Source organism: Scyliorhinus torazame, chromosome 1 (genome assembly GCF_047496885.1).
Source record: "Scyliorhinus torazame isolate Kashiwa2021f chromosome 1, sScyTor2.1, whole genome shotgun sequence".
NCBI lineage: Eukaryota > Metazoa > Chordata > Chondrichthyes > Carcharhiniformes > Scyliorhinidae > Scyliorhinus > Scyliorhinus torazame.
The window spans coordinates 393,690,143-393,716,988 of record NC_092707.1 but is presented as its reverse complement, the minus strand read 5'-3'; the positions used below and the strand labels follow the sequence as shown (position 1 = coordinate 393,716,988).

The window sequence follows — 26,846 nt, the reverse complement described above, 5'->3', positions numbered from 1 at the left end:
TACAACGCAGTTTTATTCCAAACATCTATTTACATTGGTAAACTGTTTACTGAGGTTTGATCATGACCCTTGATTCTATGGACCTATTCCTAATTCTATCTTGTAGTGGCACTCAGCACATGGTGGATGTCTGAGTGGCCTGCAATGAGCTCTGTGCCCTGAGCCGTCTCCTGCTCGAGTGCCCAGGAAGTGTCGCGTTCCCTGTTTTGTACTGTGTATGCTCTTGCCTGTGATTGGCTGTCGTGTTGTGTGTGTTGATTGGTCCGTTGATCTGTCCATCAGTATGTATGTATGTATGAGCTATGATGTTTACCTGAACATCATGACAAAAATTATGAACATGAAACAATTGTTGATTGCTGTAAAAAGCCACCTAGTTCACTAATATCATTTAGGAAGGAAATCTGCTATCCTTACCTGGTCTGGCCTACATGTGACTCCAGACCCACAGAAATGTGGTTGATTCTTACATGCTCTCTGAAACCATCAAGTAAGCCACTCAGTTTGTATTCAACCGCTACAAAGAAAACACAGAAAAAGGGAAAGAAACCGGATGGTCAACCTGGCGTTGACCTAGACACCTGAAACGCTAATGGCAAAGTCAGCCCTTTCGACCCTGCAAAGTCCGCCTTACTAACATCTGGGGGCGTGTGCCAAAATTGGGAGAGCTCTCACAGACTAATCAAGTAGCAGCCATACTTGGCCATACTCACAGAATCATATAATGATGCCACAGACACCACAATCAATATTCAACGGTACGTCCTGTAGAACCGCAAAGACAGACCAGTGGTCTACAATCAGGAGGGAGTTGCCTTGGGAGTCTTTAACATGGACTCTGGATCCCATGATGTCTCATGGCACCAGGTCAAATATGGGCAAGGAAACCTCCTGCTGATTACCACATGTCATCCTCCCTCAGCTATGAATCAGTACTCCTCCATGTTGAACACAACTTGGAGGAAGCTCCACGGGTGGTAAGGGCACAGAATGTACTCTGGGTGGGAGACTTCAATGTCCTTCATTAAGAGTGACTTGGTAGTACCACCACAGACCGAGCTGGCCGGGTCCTAAATGACACAGCTGCTAGGCTGGGACTGCAGCAGGTAGTGAGGGAACCAACAAGAGGGGAAAAACATACTTGACCTCATCCTCACCAACTTGCCTGCCGCAGATGCATCTGTCCATGACAGTATCAGTAGGAGTAACCACTGCACAGTCCTTGTTGGGTTTCACATTGAGAATGCCCTCCATCGTGTTGTGTGGTACTACCACTGTCTAAAAAGGATAGACTTCAAACAGATATAGCAATTCAGGACTGGGCATCCTTGAGACGCTGTGGGCCATCAGCAGTAGCAGAATTGTAGTCAACCACAATCCGTAACCTCATGGCCTGGAATATCCCCCACTCTACCATTACCATCGAGCCAGGAGATCAACCCTTCAATGAAGAGTGCAAGAGAGCATGCCAGGAGCAACACCAGTCATATCGAAAAATGAGGTGGCAACCTGGTGAAGCTACAAACAGGACTACTTGTGTGCCAAACAACATAAGCAGCAAATAATAGAGAGCTAAGCGATCCCACAATCAACGGATCAGATCTAAGCCCTGCCACATCCAGCTGTGAATTGTGGTGGACAATTAAACAACTCACTGGAGGAGGAGGAGGCTCCACAAATATCCCCATCCACAATGATGGAGGAGCCCAGTATATCAGTGCAAAAGACAAGGCTGAAGCATTCATTACAATCTTCAGCCAGAATTGCCGGGTGTATGATCCATCTCGGTCTGCTCCAGAGGTCCCCAGCATCACAGATGTCAGCCTTCAGCCAATTCGATTCATTCCACATGATATCAAGAAAAGGCTGAAGGCACTGGTTACTGCAAAGCCTATGGGCCCTGACAATATTCCAGCAATCGTACTGAAGACTCGTGCTCCAGAACTTGCTGCGCCCCAAGTGAAGCTGTTCCAGTACAGCTACAACATTGGCAATGTGAACAATTGCCTAGGTATGCCATGTACAATATGGATGGTATGACGGCAGGGTCCCAGGTTCGATTCCTGCTTTGATCACTGTCTGTGCGGAGTCTGCACGTTCTCCCCGTGTCTGCGTGGGTTTTCTCCGGTTGCTCCAGTTTCCTCCTACAAGTCCCGAAATACGTGTTATTAGGCAATTTGGACGTTCTAAATTCTCCCTCTGCGTACCTGAGCAGGTGCCGGAATGTGGCAACTAGGTTTTTTTTCACAGTAACTTCATTAAAGATTATTATTACTTTAAACAGGACAAATACAACATGGCCAATTATCGCCCCATCAGTCTACTCTCAATCATCAGTAAAGTTCAATCAAGCGGCACTTCATCAGCAATAGCCTGCTCAGCTCATGGATGTTCAGTTTGGATTGCGTCAGGGTCAGTCACATCCTGACTGCATTACAGCCTTGTCTCAAACATGGACAAAAGAGCTGAATGCCAGAGAAATCCTGCAGTGAGTAACTCACCTCCTGACTCCCTAAAGCCTGTCCACCATCTACAAGGCACAAATCAGAGTAATGGAATACTCTCCACTTGCTTGAATGAGTGCAGCTCCAACACTCAAGAAACTTGGCACCATCCAGGACAAAGCAGCCCGCTTGATTGCTCCCCTTTCACAAATATTCAAACCCCCTAGTGGCAGCCATGTGTACCATCTACAAGATGCACTGCAGGGACTCACCAAGGTACCTTAGGCAGCACCTTCCAAACCCACAACCACTACCATCTAGGGGGACAAGAGCAGCAGATATCTGGAAACAAAACCACATGGAGGTTCCCCTTCAAGTCATTTACCATTCTGACTTGGAAATATAATGCCGTTTCTTCACTGTCGCTGGGGCAAAACTCTGGAATTTTCTCTCTAACAGCACTGTGGGTGCACCTACATCTCAAGGACTGCAACAGTATAAGAAGGCAGTCACCACTACCTGCTGCAGGGCAACCAAAATATCGGCCTAGTCAGCAATACCCACATCCAGTAAATCAATTTTATAAATCCAGTCCACATTTTCCAAATGATTCTTTCAAACAGAGTTTGAACTTCACTTTTACCAGTGAATCCAATCCAGGATTTACACCAATCCCTTTTGGAATTTCCTTGTCTTCATTGTTATACAGACCATTTACAGTTGTTCTAACCCTCAATTCCCAGAATGTATTAAGGTGTCTGCTATCCCATTTTAAATCTAGCTACTGTAATTGTGCCTTTAACTCAGAACACTTTGTTTACTCTTCCTTGAATTCTTCTGTTCCCTTAACTCCAGTTGCCAAAGACATTCTTTCTGTCCCAATTCCCTGGTTACCTAGACTGTACTTTGTCACTTAGGAAGCTTGCGTCTTTGTGACTGCCTTGTTCTGTTCAGCTTCTCCTGGGAGAGTTGAGAGAAGTTCACTCCACTGTTTCCTGTCTACAACTACAATATATACAGCTAAAACTTTAAAAGCGGTTTTTCCTTACAAGGGCCCCCAGTTGTTAAGCAATGCCTGCAAACCTCTACTGGCCTATTTATTCTTCATGCCATAGCCATCTTTAAGTACAATAGAAACACAATTGGAACTTAACCAACCCCCACACACACAGACATCTTTGTCCAGCATGAATCTAACTATAGGTTTTACCCTGCCAGGCACAGAAACATTACATTAAACACACTTAAAACTATACCTTATTTCTAATGTTTACCAATACAAATTTAAATCCCTTAAAGCTACCTTTATTTTCCTGACATCGCCCCCTTTGAAATAAATAAATCTTCATAATCATGAAGATTTCTTTACACTGGTGTTACATCCACTTCACACAAACGTAACATGATAATATCTAATCACAGAACTAATTACATTGTACATGTACAGGTTTCTTAGTTCACAATTACACTTCATATTATATAATTACAATGATTTAACCAAAAAAAAGACAATGGGTGCGATATAACGTGCAAAACACAGAGTCCTGTTTTTGGTACGTTAGTGGAGTCTTTCTTGGCGCCTGCAACATCGTGAATGACCCCACAATCAAATGGGACTGTTTATTTTGACCTCGATGGGGAACACCCTGCTAAGGTCGCACTTACCTCACTTCCTGCATGGACAAGCTGATTAGGGTGCCATTTTTAAATGCCGCTCCGATTTCTTGACCCCCACCTCGGACATCGCACCAAGCTTCCGGACCCCCCCGCTGTACCAATTTACCTCTTAAAGTGTCCTCAAGCAACCCCTCAGCCCATCTCTTAGATGCAGGGCACCCCCACGCCCAATCCCTGGCACAGATAAACGGACACCCAGGAACCTTGGCATTGCCAGCCTGCCACCCTGGCAGTGACACGCAGGCAGTGACAGGGTGGCACTGCCAGGTGACCGGGTGGCAGCAGGAGCATACCACCTTACCCAGAGCCCGACATCCCAGGGGCCTGCGATGGCCTGGGTTACCCCCTCAGCCCCCAGGTGCCATTACGCCTGATCCACGTTTGTGACCAGTGCTAAACGGCGCATGGCAAGGTCTCCCAGGCTTGGGCATTTGTTCCGGGCCTCAGAAGAATCGGGCGTCGACATAAAATATGTTAATTGGATTGGATTGGATTTGTTTATTGTCACGTGTACCGAGGTACAGTGAACAGTATTTTTCTGCGAGCAGCTCAACAGATCATTAAGTACATGAGAAGAAAAGGGAATAAAAGAAAATACATAATAGGGCAACACAACATATAAAATATACATTTTTAAATGCCGCTCCGATTTCTTGACCCCCGCCCTCGGACATTGCACCAAGGCTTCCAGACCCCCCCCCCATATCGATTAGGCAAGTTCCAGATTGCGATGTCTCGCAAAATCTTGTTAGATCTTGAGAGGCATTCTGAGAGTTGCACATCTCGCAAGAAACGGCACGACAAAGCTGTTCGATTGTACCTAATAACTTCCACAGCATTATCAGAATCTTTACATGGTAACGTTAGCATAATTCAAGTCTTGTGTTTCTTTTTCTTCTGATTTCCAGTTTTCAACTCAGAAAATAATGTTTCATTTAAGTCTATAGTTTAATTGTCCTTTTCATCACTTGTAGGCATAGTCCCATTCTCAAGCCCACTTTCCAAATTCACATGCGGTAAATTTGACGTTCGATTTAACACAGTCAAAATGTCACTTTTGTGCATTATCATCCAATTTCTTCTCTTATCAAAATCTCTTTCAGCTGTTTCAAGAATGTTGTTATGAAGCTTCTTATGTTAACTCTAAATTTGTAACGGGTTATTTTCAATTCAATTTGAACCATGTCAATCACTTCGTCCTAGTCCTTTCAGTATTTTTGCACAAGTTCTGAACTATCTCAGTCCAGTTCTCAATGGAGTTTGAATGGTCTTTGGCAAACTTGCCTTTTTTCCAACTGCTACATTGTTGTAGAATTCTGCATTCAACAAGTTATTCTGATTTACCAGAAACTCTTTTTCTTGTTCAAGGTATTTTCCACGATAATTCCTAAATACTTTTGATGCTTGGAGTTTACCAAGTTTTAGTTGACGATCAATCATTGCCAAGTTTGTTTTTTAAAGTTTATCCTTTACACAGTTCAAGCCCTCAGTCAAATGGTCCACTTTCCCCGACTGATTCTCAATTACTCTCATCAGTTCTCTTTCTTCATTTTCAAACTCCTCTTGCATGCGTAAAAGTTGATGTTCTGTGTTAACCAGGTTTAAAACCCTCTCTACTTCTCTAGTTAGGTAGTTCGCAAGAACACTGGTCCCAGCTTGGTTCAGGTGTAGATCGTTCCAAAGGTACAACCCCAACTTTCCCCAATACTGCTTGACAGTACCCCACAAACTGGAACCCACTTCTCCCACACCAGTCTTTGAGCCACATATTCAACTCTCTAATTTTATGTACCCTATGTCAATTTGCACGTAGCCCAGGCAATAATCCAGAAATTATAACCTTTGAGATTTTGCTTTTTAATTTAGTGCCCACGTCCTCATACTCACTATGCAGAACCTCTTTCCTAGTTCTACCTTTATCATTGGTACCTACGTGGAACACAACAGCTGAATCGTCCTTCTCCCACTGCAAGTTCTTTTCCAGCCCTGTGGTAGAATAAGAACTTACAGGACTAGTGTGAAAAGCACCATATAAATACGAGACTTTTCTGTTGCCGATTTCACCATTAGCAAACGCCCCATCACACTGGGGTACAAAATTGAAGCTTGTGTGTCAATACAAACTCAGTCCAACTCAAAGTAATTTCTCTTAAAAGTTACATGGCTTGTTTGTGCCAAACTAAAGGGAATATTATGACTTTCTACAAACTTGGCAGTAACTTTGTCTGCTGTTCTAAGATTAGTACGGGACATTAGGGAGCAAGAAAATCAAGGCCAAAGCTTAACCACTTCTGGGGGGGGGAGATTTGTGCAATCTTGCAGCAATCGTTTGCAACAGGCTACCTCTCGCGCATGAACGCACCCATTCTATAACGACAGGAAGATTTCCAATTATGCCATTTGATACACATTGCAATATTTAACTGCATGGTGGAAAAAAAATGACTGTGTTTGATGTTGAAAAATGTAAACTGTGCCAGGACGTTGCTCTATTACTAATGGTTTTCTTAGATTCCTTATAAAAATATATTGACTCCTCTATTCTCTGCCGTGGCCTATGATGAGCCAGGGACTGGTGCCCTGTAGGAGGTAAGTGATGGATATACATGAGAAAGCAAAATGAATCGGCCATTTCGTCCAACTTACAGCAAAGGCCAAGAACCAATACCACCCACGTAAAGCAAAGTTGCAAAACTTAAAGAAAAATTAACTGTGAGGAAATTCAAAGCAATATAAACTGACACAAAGATAAGAAATGACATTATGTGCAAATGCTTAACTTGTTGGAATTCGAGTTCAAGATGTCAAGCGACACTGAAAACCCCTTGATGTTCTCCCACCAAATACATTCTTGAAAGATTAAGCTTTATATTAATGAGGACACAGTTCTGATAGCTCGGTGAAATATGAGTGTGATGCATCTCAGAAGAACATGACAAAACCCACTTCACATAGTGAATTCGATTTTTCATTCAAATTTTTTTTGTTTTTAAGTTTAGAGTACCCAATTCATTTTTTCAAATTAGGAGGTAATTTAGCGTGGCCAATCCGCCTACCCTGCACATCTTTGGGTTGTGGGGGTGAAACCCACGCAGACACAGGGAGAATGTGCAAACTCCACACAGACTGTGACCCGGGGCCAGGATCGAACCTGGGACCTCAGCGCCGTGAGGCAGCAGCACTAACCACTGTGCCACCGTGCTGCCCCTTTACATTCAAATTTATAAGATTTTATGAAAGTGCAGTGATTTCTGCCTCTGGCACATTTCCAAATGCAGAATGCATAATTTTAAATTTCTCCATGTCAATGTGCCCCTCGAAATGCATCACCAATTCTCCCCTTCGATCTCTGGATTTCCATTACAGGCTTTGATGCACCTACATTTTTTATCCGACAATACCTATTGTGGTTCTGGGAGCGAGGGTAAGGTATGGGAATAATGCCAGACAGGGTGGGATGCCCTGTCCAGACACGGCGGGGGAGAATCCTCAGTTCAGGAAAAACAACATCTCAGAAAGCTGCTGTTGAGGGTTTCACAGGATTCCTCTTGTCCTCACCTTTCACCCCACCAGCCTCCGTCATTTCTACAATCTTTGGGATGATGCCAGCACCAAACACATCTTCCCCTCACCTTCCCCTCTGCATTCCTAAGGGGCTGCTCCCCCCATGTACTCTGTTTCACTCCTCAATCACCCCCTCCCCTTCCCATGGCACCTTCCTATGCAAACTCAAGAGATGCAACACCTGCCCTTTTACCTCCTCTCTCCTCAATGTCCAAGAGCCCAAATACTTGCACCTTGCAGCTTTCCAGACGCAACACCAAGTTACAAGGGGCTGGTTTAGCTCACTGGGCTAAATCGCTGGCTTTGAAAACAGACCAAGGCAGGCCAGCAGCACGGTTCAATTCCCGTACCAGCCTCCCCGAACAGGTGCCGGAATGTGGCGGCTAGGGGCTTTTCACGGTAACTTCATTGAAGCCTACTCGTGACAATAAACAATTTTCATTTTTTTTTTCATACTCTTCCAGCAGGTAAAGCAGCAGGTTATGTGTACTTACTTCAATTTAATTTGCTACATTCACTGCTCATGATGTGATCTCCTGTACATTGGGGAGGCCTAACCAGATTGGGTGATTGCTTTGTGGAACACCTTAATTCAGCCTTTCAGCATGACCCCAAGCTATTTTAGTTCTCCAACTTGCTCTCACGCTGACATCCCTGTCCTTGATCTGCTACCCTGCTCCAGCTCGGGGAACAGCACCTCATCTTTTGATTCGGCACCTTGCAGCTTTCCAGACACAACACCAAGTTACAACTATTTCAGACCGTCCATTCTGTTTCCTTTCCTTTGCTTGTTTCAGTTTTTCTCTTAATTTCCTTTCAGACAGCAGCATATCTGCACGAGACAGATCTTTTGTTTCTTTGTTTCTTTTTCCGGCCCTCTTACCCTTCTCTTTGGCCCGCTTCTGTCTTTGAAACCCTGCACGGGGAGAGGGGGGGGCACACATAAAATGGAGCGAGCGCACATCCCACCACCTTCCCACCCACCCCGGCGCTCATCCCCAAAATGTGGGGTGGGGTGGAATGTGGGGGGGTGCAGGTGCGCCAAAGTAAGCAGCCCATAACATGTTTGATGCAAGCAACAGGGCAGGAGTGGGAAGCCCAACGTTTAACCTCACATGGTTAAAGGACGGAGTGGGAGGCAGGGTTCATACTTCGTGGGTTGTCCTTTACCCTCATTAGACTGAACAGCCCCACCCCCCTGTTATAACCTGCCTACTGACGATTGGCTGGGGACTAATGATTATCCCACAATCCTATGGGAGTATGAACTTCCCCAATGAGGGGGGCGGAGAAACTTCTACTATAAATAAGCTGGCCAGTCCAGGAACCAGGAGGAAGGAGAAGGTAGCAAGGGAACTTACTGCTATGTATATGTTGTTATAGTAAATAAACTTTATTATTTTGTATCCTTAAAACTCATGCTGGATTCTTCGGGGCCCTTACAAAACTGGCGACGAAGGTAAAAGTGAATAGCTGTCTACACTGCTGAAGCCACCTCCCTGGATTTTTGTTGGATACAGGTTGGAAGTTGTTTTCTATTATACCATGCCTCTGTACGGACGTTTGGATGTTTTTGATGCTGCGCTGGAAAGCTGGAACCAGTACACGCAACGGCTGCGTTACTATTTCCGGGCAAACAATATCACTGAAAACGAGCGCCAGGTGGTCATATTGCTCACCGCCTGCGGACCGCATACGTTTGGGGTGATTAGGAGCCTTGCGTACCCAGCTGCGCCGGACACCAAAACGTTTGACAAACTTGTGAATATAGTGGGGCAACACTTTAACCCAACCCCGTCCACGATAGTCCAGCGTTACCGGTTTAATACCGCTGAGAGGACCCCTGGAGAATCCCTTGCCGATTTTTTATCCAGGCTACGCGGGATTGCGGAATACTGTGACTATGGTGAGACCTTGTCAGAAATGTTACGCGACCGTTTGGTTTGCGGTATTAACAATGCGGCCACCCAGAGAAAGTTGTTAGCGGAGCCAACATTGACTTTTCAACAGGCAATACAAATAGTCTTGTCCCGAGAGAGCGCAGAGCGAGGAGTACAGGAGCTACAGGGAATGGAAGTGCATGCCTTGGGGCGAAACCCTTTCCGCCCAAAAACGTCCCCCCGCACTCCTGCGGTACCTTGGGCGAGGCAACGACCAGACCGACGCCAGTGGCCATCGGACATTCCTCCCCGAAGGGAGCCTTCTCCAGAGCCAATGGATGAGGAGCCATGTCCGTCAGACTTGTAGGCACCGACCCCGTCGCGGACGGCGGTCCTGGGGACGCCAGAGGCGCCGTCGTTCCGACCGAAACTGGGACCAGCCCAGGGGCCGTAACTGGGACCAGCCCAGAGGCCGTACCTTCCATGTGGATGAACCTGCGGCGACCACTCCTGAGGACGTGGAGACGGAGGACGACTGCCTGCAGCTGCATTGTGTGGCAGCTCCCCGTGTGGCCCCCATTAAGGTGACAGTACGGGTCAATGGCCACCCGCTGGAGATGGAGTTGGATACTGGCGCAGCGGTCTCCGTGATCGCCCAGAGGACATTCGACCGCATCAAGCAGGGTATACAGACCCTTACACTAACTGACTCACAGGCCAGGTTGGCCACCTACACGGGGGAACTACTGGACATTGCAGGAACTACAATGACCCCTGTTGTCTATGGACGCCAGGAGGGGCGTTTCCCACTTATCGTAGTGCGTGGCCATGGGCCCAGCCTGTTGGGTCGGGACTGGTTGCGCCATTTGCGGTTGCAATGGCAGCACATCCTCCAAACAGTTTCTGGAGGGTTGACTGAGGTGCTAGGACGATACCCAGAGGTATTCCAGCCTGGTCTGGGGAAAATAAAAGGGGCCGTAGCCCGTATCCAAGTTGAACCAGGAGCCACACCGCGCTATTTCCGGGCGCGCCCAGTGCCTTACGCTTTGCTCGAGAAGGTAGAAGGGGAGCTCACTCGTTTGGAGAGTTTGGGTATTATCAGGCCTGTCCGTTTTGCTGACTGGGCAGCACCAATTGTGCCAGTAATGAAGCCAGATGCCACAGTTCGCTTGTGTGGCGACTATAAACTTACAGTGAATACAGTTTCCCGACTCAACCGATACCCAATGCCTCGCATAGAGGATCTCTACGCGAAACTTGCAGGCGGACTCTCATTCACAAAATTAGATATGAGTCACGCCTACCTGCAGTTGGAGCTGGACCCTGCCTCCCGACCATGTGTAACAATTAACACACACCGGGGCCTGTATGAATATACACGGTTGCCCTTTGGAGTATCCTCTGCCTGCGCAATTTTTCAACGTGTTATGGAGGGCATTTTGAGAGGTTTACCACGTGTGGCTGTCTACCTAGATGACGTGTTGATTACAGGGACGTCGGAGCAAGAGCATTTGGAAAATCTGGAGGCTGTCCTTAAACGCCTTTCGGAGGCTGGAGTCCGTTTACGTCACACAAAGTGCGTATTTCAGGCAAAAGAAGTAGTCTACCTAGGTTATCGGGTGGACCGCGAGGGTCTGCACCCCGTCGCAGAGAAGGTGCGTGCGATTCAACATGCCCCCACCCCGACTGACACTTCGCATCTTCGTTCTTTTCTCGGTCTCGTAAACTATTACGGGAAGTTCCTCCCCAATCTGGCAACTACGCTGGCCCCCTTACACCTGCTGCTAAAGAAAAATCACACCTGGGTTTGGGGTCAGCCGCAAGAAACCGCTTTCCGGCGGGTAAAGCAACAATTGTCGTCGTCTGGGTTACTAACCCACTATGATCCGGGAAAGCCTTTGCTCGTCACATGTGATGCATCCCCGTATGGTATTGGGGCTGTCCTGTCCCACAAGATGGAGAACGGGGCCGAGCGACCGATAGCTTTCGCCTCCCGCACATTGACTGCAGCGGAGAAGAAGTACGCGCAGATCGAGAAGGAGGGCCTGGCAGTGGTTTTCGCGGTGAAACGCTTCCACCAGTATGTGTACGGCCGCCATTTCACTATCGTGACTGATCATAAGCCCCTGCTGGGACTCTTCAGAGAGGATAAGCCGATACCGCCCATTGCTTCTGCACGGATCCAGCGCTGGGTTTTGTTGCTTGCTGCATATGAGTATTCTCTGGAGCACAAACCAGGTACGCAGATAGCAAATGCCGACGCACTGAGCCGATTGCCTTTATCGACCGGCCCCATGTCGACCCCCACGACCGGTGAGGTGGTCTCAACCCTAAATTTTATGGACACCTTGCCTGTCACGGCATCACAGATCCGTGAGTGGACCCAGACGGAGCCAGTCTTGTCAAAGGTTCGGCACATAGTCCTGTATGGTGGGCAGCATAGACAGCTCCCAGGCGAGTTACGGGCATTTTCCTCCAAGCTGTCAGAGTTCAGCGTGGAAGACGGCATCCTCTTGTGGGGGACGCGTGTGGTTGTCCCGGAAAAAGGCCAGGAGCTGATATTATCAGACTTGCACAATGGGCATCCGGGCGTGACCAAGATGAAAATGTTGGCCCGGAGTTATGTCTGGTGGCCAGGCCTCGACACCGACATTGAGAAGGTGGCCCAAAACTGCTCCATTTGCCAGGAGCATCAGAAGCTTCCGCCGGCCGCGCCCCTACATCACTGGGAATGGCCAGGGCGGCCTTGGGCACGCTTACATGCAGATTTCGCAGGCCCTTTTCAGGGATCCATGTTCCTTCTACTAATTGACGCCCAGTCCAAATGGCTGGAGGTGCATAAGATGCAGGGGACAACGTCCTGCGCAACAATTGAAAAAATGCGTTTATCATTTAGCACGCATGGCCTCCCCGAGGTGCTGGTCACGGATAATGGCACTCCATTCACGAGTGAGGAGTTTGCTAGGTTTACAAAGATGAACGGCATCCGCCATATCCGCACTGCCCCTTACCACCCGGCTTCAAATGGGTTGGCAGAGCGTGCAGTGCAAACATTCAAAAGAGGCCTAAAGAAGCAGTCTTCCGGATCAATGGACACGAGACTGGCTCGGTTTTTGTTTACGTACAGGACCACCCCCCATACAGTGACTGGGGTAGCTCCCGCAGAACTCCTAATGGGCCGGAGACTTCGCACCCGCCTTAGTATGGTCTTCCCGGACATTGGCGCAAAAGTACGCCGCACACAAGAACGGCAGGGACCGGGATTGTCTCGGCATCGTCCGATTTGGCAGTTTGCGCCCGGTGATCCAGTATTCGTGCGGAATTTTGCTGGTGGTGCCCAATGGGTTCCTGGGGTAATCTTTCGCCAAACGGGCCCTATATCGTACCAAGTGCAAGCCCAGGGTCGTCTCCAGCGAAAACATGTAGACCACGTCCGGTCCAGAAGATCATCCCCGCAAAAGATTCCCCGCCCCCGGAGCTCAGTTCAACAGCGGCAAAGACCAGAAACAAGGGAAGGTAGTCCTCCAAATCTTCCACTGGTGCCTCACTCAAAACCTGCGCAGGTCATGACGGGACCGAATGGGGACAGAGACGCTGACATGACGGAGGCAGCAGACTCTGACTCCGAGATGGAGACATAGGATGAATCAGAGGGGGAATCCTCGGGTCCACAGGCCGTGGATGTACAACCGCGCCGTTCATCACGGAAGCGCCGGTCTCCGTCTCGTTATACGCCGCCTGATCCAGCGCCGCGTGCAAATGGCGTCCGGCCTGCGGCCAAACGAGTTCGACGCCTCCCTTCGCCAGGGCCTACGGTGGATTCCTTGGACTTTGGGGGGGAGGGATGTTATAACCTGCCTACTGACGATTGGCTGGGGACTAATGATTATCCCACAATCCTATGGGAGTATGAACTTCCCCAATGAGGGGGGCGGAGAAACTCCTACTATAAATAAGCTGGCCAGTCCAGGAACCAGGAGGAAGGAGAAGGTAGCAAGGGAAGTTACTGCTATGTATATGTTGTTATAGTAAATAAACGTTATTATTTTGTATCCTTAAAATTCGTGCTGGATTCTTCGGGGCCCTTACAAAACCCCCCCACTTCATTCCTATCCGGCCCATCTCCTAAATCCACCTTCTCTCCGCTCAATGACTGGATTGATGTATTACTAAAGAAGAAAGGTCATCTATGTTAACTAAATTGTAAATTGCAATGATCTAACTGGCTTAGTAGAAATCAAATTTTGTGAAAGACAAAACTCAGTTCTTGCCTGTATAGGAAGGGTATATGAAGGTGGCACAGTGGTTAGCACTGCTGCCTCACAGTCCCAGGGATCCGAGTTCAATTCCAGCCTTGGGTGATTGTGTGGAATTTGCACTTTCTCCCTGTGTCTGTGTGGGGATGCTCCGGTTTCCTCCCACAGTCCAAAGATGTGCAGGTTAGGTGGATTGGCCATGCTAAATTACCCCTTAAGTGTCCAAAGATGTGTAGGTTAGGTGGATTGGCCATGCTAAATTGCCCCTTAAGTGTCCTAAGATGTGTAGGTTAGGTTAAGTGGTTATTTGGATAGGTGGGGAGTGGGCTTGGGTGGAGTGCTCTTTCGGAGGGTCGGTGCAGATGCGATGGGCCGAATGGCCTCCTTCTGCACTGTAGGGATTCTATGATGTCTGTTGGCTTATAATTTTAAGCTCCTTTAATAAACCAGTAAAAAAAGAAGTGTTCCTTTAAGGAACCTTCTGTTCTAATAAAGATGAAAAGTGCTATCATAGCTGCTGTGCACAGACATACACACTTAGGTTTAGGACATTCTGTTAAGCACTTGATCCTGGCTCAGTAAGACAAATTCCACAACCTGCCATTAAATACCTAATACACGTACATCATTTTTAAGTGGTATAGGATTCCAAAAAGAGGGGAAAGTTTGGAATATATCCAAAGATCTCAATGTACAGAATGTGATAGTGACTGAGACAAATACAAACTTGTTCACTCGGTTGAGAGTTTTAGATATAATTTGGATATAATGATAATGGCAACCTTCGTGTATGACAATGATTTGCACTGAGGTGATAAACTCGGTGTTCAGCATCGCTTGGTGCGGTTCAGAGTCCCACTCTGGCGTGACAGTCTCTACTGTATTTGCTGCAGAGGGAAACATTGTCTGACAAGGTAGCCTGTTTCTGCTTTCTCCGGGTCTTCTCTTGGCCAGCTGAGCTTTTCATTTTGCTTGCAACTTCGAATGCCCTTCCCAGCAGTCAGCCTCTAGAGGTCAGTTAGAAGCAACTGTCTCCCAATTGTCACTCTCAATGCCCGCCATCTTCCTATCTCACTTGCAGGTGTCCTTGTACCAGAGGTATGGATGCCCAGCAGGACGTGACCCAGTGACCAATTCACTGTACAGTGCAGCTGTCATCTTCCAACGAACATGGCCGAGCCAGCACAGGCATCGCTGGCTGATAGCAATGAGTGTATGCTGATGGAATCAGCACACTCTAGGACCTCTGACTTGATGAACTTGTCCTGCCAAGAGATGTCAAGGATATGACTGAAACAACGAAGATGGAAACTGTTCAGCCCTTTTCTCCTGCCAAGCATATGTCGTCCAGGTCTCCTAGTGTAGAGAGGGGATGAGGACGCAGGCTTGGTAGACTCTTTGTTTGGTGCTCTCAGTCAGGTCGCTGTTGTTCCACACTCTCTTACTCAGCTTGGACATAACAGCTGCAACTTTTGCAATGCATTTGTTGATTTCAGGATCGAGCGACAGATCTCCAAGCCGGGATCTTCCGGTTCTGCCGATGGTGCACCGCCGCCACGGCTTTTCCAGTGCCGAGGGGTGTATTCAACAGGAAACCCCATTGACAACGGCAGGACCAGAAGGTCCCACTGCCGGCCAATGACAGGTCGCCTCTGCTGCCGTGAACCATGAGGCGGGTTGCGTGGAGAATCCCGCCCCTAGTGACTGTGGGGCCTAATTTTTCACATGTATTCCTCTAATATCTGGTGTGTAATATTTGCAATTCGTGTTGATGGTGCATCCTAGAAATTTGCTAATTTATTTCACTGCTAAAGAATATATATTTCCCTTATGACGGAAATTGTAAAGTAAAGTTGCTGGCTGCATACAGTGACAGAATCACAGAATTGTTATGGCACAGGAGGTGTCCATTCTGTCCAACGTGTCTGTGTGGGCCCTCAGTGGGAGCAAGGTTCCTAAGGCCAGTCCCCCACCTTCTCTCCATAGCCCTGCACATTCTTCCTTTCCGGGTAACAATCCAATTTCTTTATCAATGCCTCAGGAAGCGCATTCAAGATCCTAACCACTCGCTGCGTGAAAATGTTTTTCCTCATGTTGCCGGTGTTTCTATTCAGTTATTCAGCTCTTTGCAATATTTAGATGAAGTGGTACATCCTGGGTGGGTAATTGCTGTTTATCATATACTGGATGAATTGGTATCTCCTGGACACTGAAGCAATACATTAACAGCTCAAATTTTCCACAGCATCTGTTGAGAAGACATGGAGCAACAAATTTTGCTCATGAGTTCATTAAAATGCAAGAGAGGTCGATTTTGATTTTTCGGCAAAAACTTGTGCGATGGGCTACTCTCCACTTGCCTTCATGGCAAAGTCCAAAGCCAAAGATGTGCAGATTAAGCGAATTGACCATGCTAAATTGCCCCTCAGTGTCCAAAAAAGGTGGGATTGCTGGGTTACAGGGATGGGGTGGAGGTGTGGGATTAGGTCGGGTGCCCTTTCCAAAGGCCGATGCAAACTCAATGGGCCGAATGGCCGCCTTCTGCACTGTAAATTCTATGATTCATGAGTACAGCTCCAACAAAACTCAAGAAGCTCAATGCCATCCAGGGCAAAGCAGCCCATTTGATTGAAACTCCATCCACCACCAGCACACAGGGACAGCAGCAGTCTGCACCATCTATAAGGTGCGCTGACTGCGATTCGCCAAGACTTTGCTGTTCTCAAGCTGCGCCCCCTTCCACCTGGCAGGACAAAGACAAAAGGCACATGGCAATGCCATCAACTTCAAGTTTCCCTTCGGGTCACACACCATCCTGGCCAAGGGCACAGAAATAGATGTAGGCCATTTAGCCCTTCGAGCCTGTTGTGCCATTCAATCAGTTTATGGCTGATCTGTATATACCCATCAGCCCTGGGGTGGGAATTGAACCTGGACCTTCTGGTTCAGAGGCAGGGACACTACCCACTGCATCATGAGACCTCCAAGCTTTGAGTTTAATGAGGTTTAACCCATTTTAATGCTGATACCAGATGATCCAAATTAAAATCAACTCCAAGTATCAAACTCCCTCTTAGGGAATACTTTTAGAATAAAGAAGATTAAGAAGCAGACTAGCTAATTTGAAACATAGGTTAACAGATGGAGTGAATCGAGTCACATTCAAAAATATTGATTCCCCCAAAAAATCTTGAATTTCGTTGCTTCTTTTGAATTATTGTGACGAATGAAAATTCATTTGGCTGTTCCAAATCTCTGGGTCCCCACAAATAACATGTTTTTGTAAACTTCTTTTCAATTTGGTTTTACATTGCATTCAGAATATTTCTGAAACAATTCAGCTTTCACTGAAAGTCTCCCTTTGTACCTTTGATTTAATCTGATAAATGGTATAAAGACAAGGTCAGCAAAATCGATCGCCAAACATTCAATTTTATGTTTGTCCAAAAATAGAACTGTCTTATGTTCGACATTCCTCAAATTTGTAATGCGCTCAGATCCTCAGACTCAGAAATAATGTGTTGCTTTTGTCTCCTTCCCAAAGAGAATACGTCTAATGCGCTTGGACTGAAACCCTATACGTGAAGGAAAATCTTTCAACTGAGAGGAAGATGCGATGGTTTTAATAAAAGGAAATAGTTCAAAGGATAAAGAAAAATGTGCATTAAAGCATGTTCGAGGCTGGGATAGACAGATTTTAGAACTATAGGGGAGTCAAGGGTTATGGGGAACAGACCATGAAGTGGGGTTGGGGCCAAGACCACATCAGCTATGATCTATTGAATGGTGGAGCAGGCTAGAGGGGCTGAATGGCCTACTCCTGCTCTCATTTCTCATGCTTTCATGTGAGATGTGAATGAAAGGACAGTGTAATGAAGAACCATGAAATCTGTAAAAAGTTTAGCCCTATGGGGGTGGTTTTCCAACCTGCGATCGCCGTCAGAGGGAACGGCGACGCAAGCAAAAAATCCGGAGAGAATCAGGAACGGATCGGAGCGATCACGGCTAAGTGTTGACGGCAGCGAAAACACTGGAATGGTGTACGCCGGCATCAACGGGCATCCTGGCCCAACAATTCACCGGTGTTCGGGGGGCTAGCACAGCGCCAGAGAGCTGTGCGCTGCTCCAGCGGCGAAAGGCGGCCCTGCACAGCCGGCGTGGGTCTGCGCCTGCACGCGACGGCCGTCTCTGCACTGGCCCCCCAACAAGATTGCGGAACCCTACAGGGGCCCAGCACAGAGGAACATAGGCCACCCCCCTGGAATGAGCGCGTCCGCCGATCGGTAGCCCCCAATCGCGGACTTGGCCACTGTGGAGGCCCCCCCGGAGTTGGATCCCTCCCGCCCTCCCACCAGGGTGGCCCCCGCAGCCAGAACGCTGAGGTCCCACCGGGTGGGACCACATTAACCACGCTGGTGGGACTCGGCGGAACTTGGCGGGCACTCGGCCCGTCGAGCGTAGAGAATCCCGTCCCAGATTTTCCGATATTCCCAGCCCCAAGCCGGCGACGTCATGAGCTCATTCAAATGGATTATCATAAATTGCAATATTATTAATGGCTCCCCTCTCACTTGGGAGTGGTGGGGTAGTGGGCACTGGGAGGGGGGAGGAGCCCTGATGATTTTCTGGGGGAGTAAAACTTAAATTCTGATTGGGGCGCCCTTTAAAGAGGGTGCCTGGGTCTCCGTATCAGCCACGCCTCGCCAGAGTGACGGTGTAAACCAGGGCCACTCATTTCTTTGTCTGAGCCTGGCACTTGGTAAGAATCTGCCTAATACTCAAGAGGGTGGGGAAAATGCAATGTTGAACGAAAGATAAACATTGTTAAGATGAAAAACTTGTGCAATAAAGAAGACAATGATATAGCAACTTATGACCTAATGAAAAGCCAAGTAATATATTTCTTAAAAATTTAGTCTCGTGATACGGGCTGTCGTTCTAGTTAGAGAGGTTCATGGGTTTGGGAGGTTCTGAGGCGGGGAGGGGAGGGGAGGCGGTTTGGTTTCCTCTGGTCGTCGTTTCGAATAATAATAACAAATGCATTATTTGTGAACTGAAGGAAATCATTCTCTTAGAAGCTGATAAGATCAGTCTGTTCCCTGGGAGCGCTGTATCTTTTTCCAGATACAGGAAATCCCTGGGGGTGAGCAATACTTTGATTTGCACTATGTTAAAGAATGGTGGTGCTTCAAAGTGCACTTCATTCCTGATGCGAAGGAATGACCTACATCAGACAATAAAAAACTTAGATACTTACAAATTAATGAAAAGTTGTGAAATAAAATCGGTTCTGAGCAGTTACCTCACTTTCGAGGTTACATAACTTGCCCAGCTAATTTTGAAAAACAACGGACCTTCAAAATATGTCTCAATTCCTTCAAACCCTTAAATCAATCAAGATATTATAAATTTCCTTCTTAGCTCCACTTTTCATCCATGTGTACTGGTTCCTCATGTCCGGATTTTAAGTCTGTAATCTTTTCCACCAGTTGCATGCCTAGAATGCCACTGCCATTGATTTATCACCTAGTTTATGTCAGTCTGCTCTTTGAAATTTCATCTACTGTGCGATCGGGAAATTAATTACCCCCATTTCAGATTTATTTTTGAAATCCTATCATTCCTTGAGCGCAAAATCAAGCCAAATTTAACGCATGGTTTACTCACAAAAATATTCAACTGCGCTCAGTAAAGATGAATTATGGCATTTCGTACACATTATAATGACCAATCCCAATAAAGTGCATGAAAATACATTCTGCAACAGCTTTAGATATTTGGCTAAGGAAACCAGCGCAGGTACAAGGTAAAGATTCACATCATGCCACGTCCTGTCATTTTCCAGGATAGATGAGGCCAGTCTGGAGGAGTTCCTTTCCTCCCTTGATCTTGTGTAATAAAAAGATCAAAGTGCTAAAAATATTACATTCCATCAGAGTGCAAACACCAAAAGCCAAACCAAGTAGGTAGTTGGTCACATGCATGGTTGATATATCAACAGCTATTGTGCTTAAATTGAAACTATTACTGCACTCCCTTCCAATTTTCACGAAATGGCATGATGTACAGAACATAAGTAAGCAATTGAAAAAAGCCCATCTGACCCATTAAGTGCACATTTCCAACCCAGCTCATGGTGTTTAATTCCCGCTGTGCAGTACTTTTAACGCATGGAATGATGATTCTGTGTTCAATATATGTCTATGATACTTTCAAAAGTATAGATACATGTGAGGAAAATCATTTGGTCCATCTTGGCTTATCCATCGAGAAGTTACACCCACAGCCTCCCCTGTCACAACCTCCACTGCTTTCTGTGTGAAGAAGAATTTTCTGATACTAATCCTAAATTTAGCTTTCATTACTTTGAGCCTGTGCCCTCTGGGCCTACTATCGAGGTTTATCCTGAAGTAGAGTTCTGAATCTGTATTTTCTGTACCGTTTATATTTTATACAATACTCAAAGTTGCCTCTCAGTCAACTTCTGAGTCAGAATCTTCTGTTCCTTGTGTTTAGGTGGGGTTGAAGTTTGGATAGTTTCATGTTGGGTTGACACCCTGCTACTTTCTTGCCTTCATGCACTTTTGCTGAAGGCAGCAGCTACCTGCCCAGCAGTGACGAGTAACCAATTTGGGCGATCACAAGGGAATTCAGCCTGTATTTATCCATTGCAATGAGGTCTTGCAAAAGGTAAATGGTTCTTCGACTGTGTCCACTCCCCGGTGTGTGAGAAGAGGCAGCTTCACAGCTGGAGCTCAAAGTCACCTCTTCCATTTGGCAGGATACAAAAGACTGAGAACACGCACTAACAGATTCAAAAACAGCTTCTTCCCCACTGTCACCAGACTCCTGAATGACTCTCTTATGGACTGAATTGATCACTGCACGCATCTTCTCTACTGAGTAGTACTACACTCCGTATGCTTCACCCTATGTCTGTGTCTATGTATTGGCATAGTGCATTTATCGTATGTCCTATGTTTTTCATGTATGCAACGATCGACCTGGACTGTACGCAGAACAATACTTTTCAGTGTACCTCAGTACACGTGACAATAAATCTCAATCTAAATCTCAGTCTCGTAATTTCTAAGGCTGTTGAAGAGTTTACCGGCAGCTGCTGAGTGCCCATATCACAGCTTTGCCACTGAGTGATAAAGTCATGGAGACAGATGCCGTTGATTGTCATATCCAGTAAACCTCTCATCCGCTTCACTGACTCAAATGCAGGCTGCAGTGCTGACCATTGCTTATTTTTTATTTTATGGAGAATCCAATCCTGCCGTTCTCATTTGCTGGCACGACAACTTCACCCGGATTTCTGCAGCTGCATTTCTCACCTTGATTTAGAAATGCTTTACATTTCAGTGTTGATGTACTGCTGCTTTGTAGCCAATGAAGTACGGAAATTCCAACCTAAAATAAGTACTATGGCAAAGCCTGACACAGACACTGTGATAAAATCATGGGCGGATATCCTGTTTTTTTTAACAAATCCCAAAAAACATTGGCCTAAAGTAAACTTGTTGACAAACTTTTTATAATGTGACAGAACATAATACAGGTCCAAGTAACATTGCCCAAGCCCGCAGCCTCTACCACATCAAAGGACTGTTGAGTCAAAATTCTGGAAGTCTTTTCTGAGAGCACTGTGGGAGTACATTCACCACACGAACATGGTTCAGGGCTTCTCAAGGGCAATTAGGGATGAGCATTACATGCTGGCACAGCAGAAACAGCCAAAACTTAAGAATGAATGATAAATAAAGGGCACGATTTAATGCACAAAAAATAGTTTTGTTTTGGACACGTAAAGTGGGCGGGGCGGGATTTATCGGCTGTTCACGCCGGTGGGAAATTCCAGTCCCATGCTGGCGACGAGGAGGGACTGATAGATCCGCCTTCCCACCTAGAAACACGTGATGGGGTGGTTGGTAAATCCTGCACGGGGTCTTTCTCAAACAGAACTCTGTTGTTTTTTCCTTGCCTCGCTTGGGAAAGCACCATTTTTAAATGCTTTCCTGATCTCTCGACCCCTGTTGTACACCACACTGGGACCTCTGGACCCCCTCCCCCCCCACCCCCCACCACCATGCCCCAAATGACTTCAATGGGGTCCTCAAGCCCCACCTCTCAAGGGCAGGGAACCCACCGGCCCGATACCTGGCACGGCCAACTTGGCATCCAGGCACCTTTGTATTGCCAGCCTGGCCTGGCAGTGCCACCAACGCAATCAGCGCCAGGGTAGCATTGCCAGGGTATCCGGCTGGCACTGCAGAGTGCCAGGGTGGCACTACCAATGTGCTAGGTTGGCAGTGCCAAGGTGCCCAGGTGCTAATGGGAGTGCCGGTGTACCACCACACCCAGAGCCCGACCACCCGGGGGCCTCTGATGGCCTGGGAGACCCCACCCCCAGTGCCGGTATACCTGGTCCGCTTTTGTTCGGACCAGTGCTAAACGGTGCCATGGCGAGGTCACCCAGCGGGACTTGAGAGAATGGGGTACCGATATACTTAAATGAGCCTAATTGCTCATTTAAATCGCTAGATTTAACAGCCTCGTCACATCAGTGAGTCGGACATGACGAGGCCATTCAATCGCACCCAAAATGTATCATTCTGTTGCTAAGACAGAGTTGGGGTAATTTATTAGCTTGGATAGAGGACAGGCTCACCAACAGAAAGCAGAAAATTGGGATAAATGGGTCTTTTTCTGGTTGGCAAGATGTGACTAGTGGGGCCCTAACTATTCACAATCTATATTAATGACTTGGATGCAGGCATAGAAGGTACTATAGCAGTTGGCACTAAAATTGATGGGATAGTAAGTTGCAATAAAGAAATAAGAAATTGACAAATGGATATGGATAGTGAGTGGGCCAAAACCTGGCAGATGAAGTTTAAAGTGGAAAAGTTTGAGGTTAACCATTTGGTCGTAAAAATAGAAAGGCAACTTATTATCTAAACAAAGGGAAACTTCAGAGTGCTTCGGTGCAGAGAGATCTGGGTGTCCTCGGGCATGAATCACAGAAAACTATTATGCAGGTACAGCAGGTCAGAAGCAGGTAAATGGAACTTTGGCATTTATTGCTAGAGGTATAGAGTATAAAAGTAAGGAAGTGATGCTGCAACTGTACAAAGCATGAGCGACTCCGCACCTGGGCTATTGTGCGTATTTTGGTCTCCTCACTGAGGAGGGATGTAGTTGCATTGGAGGTAATTGATAGAAGATTCATCAGATTGTTACGATCCTAGACTAGACCCAAACAGTGGCTAGGATACCGAAACCCGAATATTTTATTTTAATCTTGTAAGACTTTTATCACCCAGGGATGAGGGATTTGTCTTATGAAGAGAGATTGAGCAGTTTAGGCCTAGACACTCTAGAGTTTAGAAGAACGAGAGCAGATCTAATTAAGGTATATAAGATGATAATGGGGATTGACAAAGTAGACGTCGAGAGGATGTTTCCTCTTGTGGGGCATTCTAGAACGAGAGGTCATAGTTTTCGGATAAGGAGGAGCAAATTTAAAACAGAGATGAGGAGAAATTACTTCTCCCAAAGGGTTGTGAATCTGTGGAATTTGCTAACCCGGAGTGCGGTGGATGCTGGGACAGTGAGTAAATTTGAGGAGGAGATAGACAGATTTTTAATTGGTAATGGGCTGAAGAGTTATGGAAAATGGGCAGGAAAGTGGAGTTGAGGCCGAGAGGAGATCAGCCATGATCGTATTGAATGGAGGAGTGGGCTCGAGGAGCTGAATTGCAGACTCCTGCTCCTAGTTCCTATGTTTATGTAGCCTTCCTCTTAAAAGGTTCGAACACGACTCAATCTCAGAGTTTAACTGTCTGTGAATGTTCCTGAATGTAACTTTAAAAATTAAGCACAGTTGAATACGATTAACTGTGTTTGTGATTGATCAGACCTCACATGCGAGTGAAATTTGTGAACAAAATGGGCAGTTCCAATTTATTCCTAATGCTTCCACGCCTATTTCCTCTGACACATTCTGCCTGATTTGACTAGTGCAATGTTGAATGCTGCTTAGAATCATAAAGTCATAGAGGTTTACAGCATGGAAGTAAGATCCTTCGGCCCAACCTGTCCACGCCGCCCAGTTTTTACCACCAAGCTAGTCCCAATTTTCCGCATTTGGCCCATAACCCTTTATATCGAACTTTCCCTATAACTGTCGAAATGCTTTTTAAAAGACAAAATTGAACCAGTCTCGACTACTGCCTCCAGCAGCTCAATCTAGACACTCACCACCCTCTGTGTGAAAAGATTGCCCTTCTGGACCCTTTTGTATCTCTCCCCTCTCACCTTAGACAGGGGCTGGTGCAGCACAGTGGGCTAAACAGCTGGCTTGTAATGCAGAACAATGCCAGCAGCGCGGGTTCAATTCCTGTACCGGCTCCCTGAACAAGCGCTGGAATGTGGCGACTAGGGGCTTTTCACAGTAACTTCATTGAAGCCTACTTGTGACAATAAGTTATTATATATTGTATTATTAAACCTATGCCCTTTAATTTTAGACTCCCCTACCTTTGGGAAAAGATGTTGACTATCTACCCTCATTATGTAGATCTCGAGAAGATCACCCCTAAGCCTCCTACGCTCCAGAGAAAAATGTCCCAGTCTATTTGGCTTCTCCTTATAATTCAAACCATCAAGTCTCGTTAGTATCCAAGTAAATCTTTCCTGCATCCTTTCTAGTTTAACAATATCCTCTCTATAATAGGACGACCAGAACTGTACACAGTATTCCAAGTGTGGCCTTACTAATGTCTTGTATAACTTCAGCAAGACGTCCCAATTCCTGTATTCAATGTTCTGACCAATGAAACCAAGCATGCCAAATGCCTTCTTCACCACCCTGCCCACCTGTGACTCCACTTTCAAGGAGCTATGAACCTGTACCCCAAGATCTTTTTGTTCTGTAACTCTCCTCAACACCCTACCATTAACTGAATAGGTCCTGCCCCGATTCGATCTACCAAAATGTGTTACCTCACATTTATTTAAATTAAACTCCATTTGCCATTCATTGGCCCACTGGCCCAATTGATCAAGATCCCGTTGCAATCCTAGATAACCTTCTTCCCTGTCCACTATGTCACCAATATTGGTGTCATCTGCAAACTTACTATCCATTGCAGTTTGAAACATACTCTAGATGCAACCATCCTGCAACTAACCAGAAAATGCAGCTTGAATGTGACTATGTGTTCCATTTTCTCAATTCCCCCACACCCCCCATCACTGAATTGATATTTAGAGTCCACCATCACAGAAAGGTCAGTGTTGGAAATGGTGAACTGGCATTAATACACTTTTACACGCAGACAACAGTTTGCATGGCAGTAAAGTTGACATAAAAATCACCAGCAATTGAAATATCACCTCCCTGTCCTCCTATGGTTTTCAGTTACAATGAGGAAAGTGATTCATTTTAATTTCCAAAAATCATTGCCAGTAAAATTACAACATGATATAAAAACTGGCCTTGGGCAATTTGTTATATGACAGGTGCACTATAAAATGTCAGGTCCAGATTTTCACTCCCAGGTCGGGTGCCTAGGGACACAATTCCTGGGTCTGCAAACCTGACCTTTATAAATGGCCACCCACAGTTTCGTTTTTCGTTCCAGGGGTGGGGGGGGGGGGGGGGGGGGGCCTGGATTTGAATTCGCACCTGACACCCCCGGAATTAATGTAGTGGCTGCTGGATGTCTGTGCTCCAACACTTTGTTGAATTTAATAAGTAAAAGAGTTTTTAAAAGGCAGCCCTACAACCCTCACACCGTCCATGCAAACATATGCATGGCTCCTCCACCCCACCTTTATACCCCTATGCCCCCACAACCCCATGGCCCTAAATACCCAACTCATGCCAAGCTATGCCCCCCCCACCCCCACGGCCCTTTGCCCTTACCACCATGTCAACTCACCTATTATCCTTCATAGAATCATTGGAGTTACAGTGCAGAAGGAGGCCAGTCGGCCAATCGAGTCTACACTGACCCTTGGAAAGAGCACCCTACTTAAGCCCACGCCTCCTCCCTAACCCCGTAACTCCAACTAACCTTTTAACATTAAGGGGCAATTTAGCATGGCCAGTCCACCTAACCTGCACATCTTTGGGGGGAAACCGGAGCACCCGGAGGAAACCCAAGCAGACAGGGGGGAAAGTGCAAACTCCACACAGACAGTCACCAGAGGCTGGAATTGAACCCAGGACCCTGGGGCTGTGTGGCAGCAGTGCTAACCACTGTGCCGCCCCTTTGACAGTTCCTTTGAAAGTCTTTTGACACTTTGGCAACTCGTTAACACCTTTGACAATTCTTTGTGACAACTTTAAAGTTTGTTTTGACAGCTTGACAGTTCTTTGTTACAGTTTGACAGTTCTCTGACAGCTTGCGAGCTCTTTGACAGCTTGATAGTTATTTGACAGCTTGATAGTTCTTTAACTGCTTTAACAGTTCTTTGACAGCTTAGGAGTTTTTGCACAGCCTGATGCTTATTTGACAGCTTTGACAGTTCATTGGCAATGTTGTCAGCTGTCTAATAGCTTGACAGTTCTTTGACAGTTTAGAGAGTTCCAATGAGTTGACATACTTTTTACGCACATTTTACCTTTACCAATCTCAAAGGATATCTAACCTCTCTCAAAGGGCACCTTATCCCTCCAAAGGGATGTCCCGGCTTTCTAACTGATTCTATCAAGTTGGGACCAGGCACACCTGTCTGGCCAAAATTCAATTTCAGTGGAGGCAGCTGCCGATTTAAATGACAGGTGCCTCTGTAAGCCACACATGTACGAACCCTAGCCCAAATCCAGATCCACCCCCTGTAAAAATAGGAATTGCTGCGCTCAGAGGTGGGACTTAGATTTTCCAGGCTTGTCTGTGATTTTCGAGGAGAGGACCTCAGTTTTTGTTTCAGTTTCAGGGTAATTGTGCAGGCACAGTTCTTTCGATGAATGATGGACATGGTTACAGTGAGTATCCTGTGAAAACAGTATG

General features: G+C 46.5%; 1 protein-coding gene across 1 annotated transcript in view; it reads right to left on the bottom strand.

The window, feature by feature from the left end:
- Window positions 1-26,846, bottom strand: part of wdr27 (WD repeat domain 27) — a 775,220-nt gene that overhangs the window by 380,322 nt on the left and 368,052 nt on the right. The window lies entirely within an intron of this gene.